The sequence below is a fragment of the Lotus japonicus genome, chromosome 5 (assembly GCF_012489685.1).
Source record: "Lotus japonicus ecotype B-129 chromosome 5, LjGifu_v1.2".
Taxonomy (NCBI): domain Eukaryota; kingdom Viridiplantae; phylum Streptophyta; class Magnoliopsida; order Fabales; family Fabaceae; genus Lotus; species Lotus japonicus.
The window spans coordinates 44,854,857-44,861,508 of NC_080045.1; positions in this window are offsets into that span (position 1 = coordinate 44,854,857).

The window sequence follows — 6,652 nt, forward strand, 5'->3', positions numbered from 1 at the left end:
CTTCATGTTTTTCCTGTTTCAATACATCTAGACCATTCAGTAATTTCTTCAATCATTAGCTTCACATTCATGTGATGTTTGAACTTTGAGTTTTTTAAGATTGAGATTTTTGTTGAATAAAAATAATGATATGATGTTTTGTAATGATGAGTGTATTATGAACTGATATGGAATTATGGTTTGAACTTTAAGTTATAAATTTCAAATATGTGGGAATTAAGAAAATGCGAAGTTCGATGTAGACTAGTGAGTTAGTTTCTTTGATAATTTTTTAACCATAATTGAGTAGTTGGACGTTGGCATTCTCAGTGGTAATGCATGTGACATGATTCTATGCATTTCAAAAATGCTTCAAAGACATTGAGAAGTGGCTTACAATTTGGGACAAGAAAACTCCAAAAAAATTGACTTATGAATAATAACATATTACTATCCATTGCATAAATATCAATATATTTTTTGAATTATGTAAGATGAGGTTGCATTATATAGTTGTGAATCAAATTTCTTTTCTTTACTTTTATCCTAACGACATCAATTCCTATCCATATTGATGATTCTCGAATTTTAGCTCTTCTTTTCCCTTAAGTAGTTTCTCGAATTGAGATAGGTGAGAGCACATAATGATAACCATTGGATCTGGATTAACGGTTAAGATTACTTTCATATTAAAAAAATCATATCACCGCATTTCCATGGTTAAATTGCAAGTCACACCTCTTCTTCTCGCGCGTGAACTGCACACACATCTTTCTTCGGTTTCCCTTCTACGCGTAAACGACGACCTTTTCCCTCTTCCATATTGTTCCTCAACATGTTCTATTTTCCCCACCATTCTTCCCTTCCCCTCTCGCAAACGAAAACCTCGTCTCTCAAGCCACCTGGCAAGGAAATCGCATGATCTCGTCATCCTCGTTCTCCCCTTACATGGAGGTCTCGTCGCTTTCATCATCGGCTCCTCACTTTTCTCTCGCTCACCGTCGTTTGTGACCAGAATGGAGCGCTGCTTTCCCCAGAAAAAACTCTATCCATTCACGATTTCTGCAAATCCCTTCTTCTAATTCACGCGTATATCAAATCTATACTTGAATTTTTCAAAATTAGGGATGATAAAACCCTTTTTCTGAGTATGGCATGATAAAATCTTGAAGGTTCATGGTGAATCCGTCATTATTACGTTTAACATTTTAACCAGTTTTTTAAAGTTGGAAGCCTTGAGTTCGATTTGGTGAAGATAAGGAGAACAAGGAGATGCGCGTGGAAGTTGAGAAACTAGATTTAGAATTGTAAGCTACAGTAATGTATTGATCTGGAATCCAAACTGTTGATATTAATCTTACGGTTTATAGTAGATGCTCTCATCTCTCACAATAAACCAGTCATCTCACCTAATATGCCCCATATATATATATATATATATATATATATATATATAGGGAGCATATCAGGTGAGAGGAGTGGTTTATGGTGAGAGGTGAGAGCAATTAATCATGACCGTTGGATTTACTTGAAGGGTTAAGATTGAATCTCATTTAATATTTGTACGCCTCTCTCTTTAATCCTATTTTCTCAACACACGCGCTGATTCTTTCTTTGTCTGTGTTCGTGATATCTCACTCTCTCAAACTGACCACCGTCGTCGAGAAATCTGGTTGCGACCCATCTGTTTCTTTCTTCCTCTCCACTCAATCCTTGTCCTTGTTTTCCATCTTCCAAAGCCATTGTTCTCCCCTTTCTTTCTCGCTCACACAGAACACAATAAATTCCACCCACTCGCATAGAACCCATTAGCTCTTCCAACGTTCTCGCTGGAGGTACAGCTCTAGAGGAATCCCATGAAGGAAGACGAAGAAGACAAACCAAAATAAATTGCAGATAAATGGAATAATGGGTTCTCAAGCATGGTTGTAATTTCTGGTAAATGCATAATGAAACAATAGATTTGATTTGGATATAAATGTTAGAGATGGTTTACAATGAACACAGAATTGATTTTTTTTCCTCAAGAACCCTAATTCCCAATTGGCATTAGGTAACAGATACAGATTAGTTCCAATTAGGAAATTGATTTTGAAGAATCTCTGTTTACTCAAAGCAATTGATTTTAAAAATGGTGACAGAGGTTTGAAAACAACAGCGTGGAGCAAAAATTGGGATTCTTCACCAATCTGAGTTGAAATTGCATGTGCGTACCATAAATTGAAAAAATCAAGAAAATGCATCCAACATAACATCGAATCGGTGGCAATGGCAGAAGGAAGAAAACCAGAACAAAAACAAAGCAAACGTAAGAGAAGGTGGGTGTGGTTTACGCGCTAGATGAAGGGGTGGGACTTGCAATACAGGGAATAAAAAGACTCACGTGAATGTTTTAAAGTATGATCCATCCTAACCGTTCATGGTAATCCAATGGCTGTTATTAAATGCTCTCATCTCTCACAATAGCACACTCCTCTCACCTGATATGCTCCCTATATATATATATATATATCACACGCACTAGTAAGTAGTCTTTGCAACGTATGAGATTTTCGCTTCAATTTTAGAATATTTTGTTATCGAATATTATATTTTTAGAAATTGGATATTAGTCTTTCCACGGTACCGAAAAAAAAAAGAAATTGGATATTAGATTTTCATTGTTATACTTGGAAAATTTATTTTAAATTCATAACATTTATTTACATATTGAACATAAAGTATACACTTTCTCATTTTAATAGACGGAATTTTTTTTACCAAAAGACAGCATGACTAAAATTTAAATAGATGTTTATTAAAATAAAATTCATATAATAAACATCATAAATTGATATAATAATAAAAATAGAGCAAGAACAAATTCAAAAGTAATAAAAAGTGTATTATGAAATTTATAATTATTTAAAATTTATATTTAAATAATTAAATAAGTCGTCGGACTTATATATTAAAAAATATGTAATATTATCTTCTCTTATGTCTTAAGTGGTTAATAAACTTTCTTGGGTGTAACATTTTAAAGATATTATTTTCAAATAAAAGTTTTATTGACTCTCAATTATTTAAAAAATATTTATCACTTTACAAAAATGGATACATTTTTTAGTATTATATTTATTATCATAATTCAATAGAACAAAGTAAAATATTTATGAAATTAATATCCTTCTTTGTTTTGGATGACCACATTCAAAGTCATCATTGTATATCTTAATTGACACTTCATATAAAGTCACCCACAATTAATGAAAACGTGTAAAAAGTAAAACATTTTATAAAAAGTTAAATAAGAATTAATTCCATGTTGAATTTGCATTCTCCTCAATTAATACAGGTTGACTCATATTTCAAAGTTGTTACTAAAAATTAATGAAATATTAAAAGACCTAACATAAGAGTATTAATTGATGATGTCATACACACACACACAAGCTCAAGGTTAAAAAAAAGCACTTGTGTCTGGATCAAAGTTTCCACCCTCATTTGCATCAACTCTTTTTAAATCTCACTAAATCATCTTTCACCTATCTCCTCTGATCCAGGCATGGCTAGCTAGGTATGTTTTGGTCCCTCTACCATTCTAACATTTAAGCAAAAATCATTTATTATTGTTCATTTTTCAATTGATATCTATGTGGTTTTGCATGTTGTTGTGAATGCAGGTGATTATAAGGAGTTGTATGTAAAAACAAATTGTGTGGCGAGGTTGATACACGTGTGAGTGTGAAACAAGGCTTAAAGTGGGGTTTTAATTAGTGGAAAAAAGATGAACAACCCAATTCTCCCTGTGAGGACGAATTCACTTATTCCTGGATTCTCTTGTCAGCTTTGTAACAACTTGCTTAAGGAGGCCACAAAAATCTACTTGTGCTTTCATACATGTGAGAATTTTGATCTTAATCTTCTATACCTTTGATACCATTTTTTTCCAGTCAATCTAATGTTAATTTTCTCAATTTTTCAATTTTTTATTACATTTTGTGTTTCCTATATATCATCCTAGTTTATCTCAGCATTGCATGTAAAAATTCAGATAATATACCTAAGTGGGAGGATGAATAAGGTATTGAAAAAATTAATAATCTTAAATTTTCAACAGCAAGTTGCAGTAATCTATAACGGCGACCTGCCAATATATTACAAGTGATTTGGTAATATCGTTCCAACGATCTGGTAATCTATTACTCGTTCTCCGTTTGAGGATATCGAGACAGAAAATTTGTAGGAATAAAAGTTTACAACATCGGAAACACAACTAACAAAAAATCACCCATGGATATCAATGAATCAAAGAATACAATACAATACATACAATTCTTAATATCCAAAAAAACGTTATTCACATAAAAGCCCTAATATGCGAAAATACCCAAATTAAGAACAACGCATAATCGTAAAAGAGATACATAATCGTAAAAGAGATAGGGTTATAGAGGATCACACCGTTATTTTATCTTCATTCACCTTTCACCAACGAAGGCTGGATCCCGTCTTCGAATTCTTTTTAGTTTCGTCCACTAATTTTCAAGAATCACATTGTAGTCCTCACACCAAAATCTCTCTTAAAAATTATATAAACCCAAAACTAGCAAGCATCCAACTTCCAGAACCTTTACACACTCTAACCTATGATGTAACTTAGAAGTGAAACAAGCAGATTAGTTCTAATTCCCAAAGCTAGAGAAAAACAACACCTCGATAATGAACACGCAATAGAAACTAAAACAATCTTGCTTTGAAACTTTGGAATGTGTAAATTGTTACCTTTCCACACAAATCTCCAAATTATTTCATCTGCCTCCTCACAACCCCTTTGCAATATCCAGACATTGCTTGTGCAATAAGAAGGCATAGCTGCGAGAACGGACTATGGTAAAGTAATTCTCTCTGCTCTACTAAGAAGCTTACCCTTCTAAGTCGTTGATCTAGACTTCATTTTGTGAATAAAAAAATTAAAATCGCTCTTTATAATACGCTTCTAAAAAAATAAGAAAACAAGAAATTTATATATACTATTAATAAACTAGATAGAAGTATTGCTACACAAAGCTGCCCTCGCAACCATAGCAAGACCCAAGGCCCCAAAGATTATTGACTTCTCCTCGTTCACCCGTAGCCTAGGGGCCTTACAAAATCATCAATAATATTTTTAGTTTTCTAACCTAGCTTTCCTTAGCTTTAATGAATAAAAGGTCGTCCCACAAAGAACAAATGCAAAAGACCCGACTCATTACCTGCTACTCTAATTGGCTCCAACCTTCCATTTAGATTTTTCATCAAGATAGCTGAACTAAACATTTTCATAAATAAGACAATCAAGAATGGGGATAAATGATCTCCTTGGTTAAGGTCCCCTTTTTTTTGCAAAAACCCAATCACTCTTTTCCCATTCCATAAGATAGAGATGGCGTAGACACGTAAAACATAAACCTCAAAGTTCTCTCTAGAAAGCCAAACTCCCTCATAGTAGCCTGAAAAAGTGGAAATCAAGCCTATCACAAGCCTTTTTCCAAATCAAGCTTATAAGGTATTTTGTCTCACTCTTCAACTTTCTTTACTAGTAGGTAACATATTGAAGAACTATCACATTATCACTAGTGCATTTCTCTGAGATAGAACTACTCTGTGTGGGGGCTAATAATATCATGAAGCATTAACCCTTTACAGTTGACAAGAATCTTCGTAATGATATTTTAATGCACATTACAAAGACTAAACGGGTGGAACTCTCTTATATTGATGAGGTTATCATTCTTGGGGATCATAACGACAAAACTATCAACAATCCAATGTATCAGAGAACGACCATTTGAATGCCTACTTGACAAACAACACCGTTGTATCCCCCACTAAGTCTAATTTTCCTTGAAAAAGATTGCTTGAAACCCATCAGGACCCAAAACTTTATAGGAGCTCATTTACTTCACAGTTGAGAACATCTACTTCCCACTCACCTCCTTGGTCAACTTCTCCCGTTGAACATTCTAGAGGTTAGGCAGATGAGATGTCAAAAGGTAGCTCATATTAAAATCTTCAATGTTAGAAAAAAGTGATTTAAAGTTGTGAGGACTTCCCTTTGAAGAGTCACATCTATGAACTGAGTCCTCTTTATACGAATATCATTTTGAGTGTGAAAATAGGAAGCAGTTCTATCTCCACACTTATCGCGCTTGAGAATTTTGAAACCAATGCAATTTTTCTTGACTTAGGATGTCATTCTTCTCTTTCTTCAGACTGTGAAGCTGAAATCGCAAAGCTAAAGAGTATAATGTTTTCATAAGAGATTGAACTCTTGCAAATTTAGACATTATCTCTAGTTTGTTTAAAAATATTACTGTACGCATCCTTGTTAAAAACCAATGAGTCCTCTTTTACTTATGATCTTTTATTTATGAAAGATCCTTTGTGATACCTGGTTCTCCCTCTACAAGGCTTTCTCAACATCTTAATTGGTGATCAATCCAAGAAACTTCAAATCTAAACGGTCTGTCTTCCTCAGGATCTTTCTTACTTCCAAATTTGATAAAAAAAAGGGGGCTACGGACTGAATAATCTATGGCCAAAACTTCTACCGTTCCTTTCATTTGCACTCCAAATTATCAAGAACTCTATCAATCTTCCCAAAGAAAAGATTCTCTCTTGCCTATTTGTGGTATGCCCAATAGTAGCT